Raw genomic sequence first — 532 nt, forward strand, 5'->3', positions numbered from 1 at the left:
TCCTGTACAATGTCACAAACCTCCATCCATAGTTCATCAGGCACTCTATCTATCAGATCTAGTCCCTTAAATCTATTTCTCACTTCCACTGTATAATCATAAGGGATTTGATTTAGGTCATACCCGAATGGTCTAGTGATTTTCCCTACTTTATTCAATTTAAGTCTGAATTTGGCAATAAGGAGTTCATGATCTGAGCCACAGTCCACTCCCAGGCTTGTTTTTGCTGACTGTATAGAACTTCTCCATCTTTGGCTGCAAAGAATATAATCAGTCTGATTTCGGTGTTGACCATCTGGTGATGTCTTGGTCATGAAAGATCTTTCTTGTACAGTTCGTCTGTGTATTCTTGTCACTTCTTCTTAATATCTTCTGCTTCTGTTAGGTCCATACCATTTCTGTCCTTTATCAAGCCCATCTTTGCATGAAATATTCCCTTGGTATCTCTAATTTTCTTGAAGAGATCACAAGTCTTTCCCATTCTGTTGTCTTCCTCTATTTCTTTGCATTGATCACTGAGGAAGGCTTTCTT

Source organism: Bison bison, unplaced genomic scaffold (genome assembly GCF_000754665.1).
Source record: "Bison bison bison isolate TAMUID 2011002044 unplaced genomic scaffold, Bison_UMD1.0 scf7180017846431, whole genome shotgun sequence".
Classification (NCBI taxonomy): Eukaryota; Metazoa; Chordata; class Mammalia; order Artiodactyla; family Bovidae; genus Bison; species Bison bison.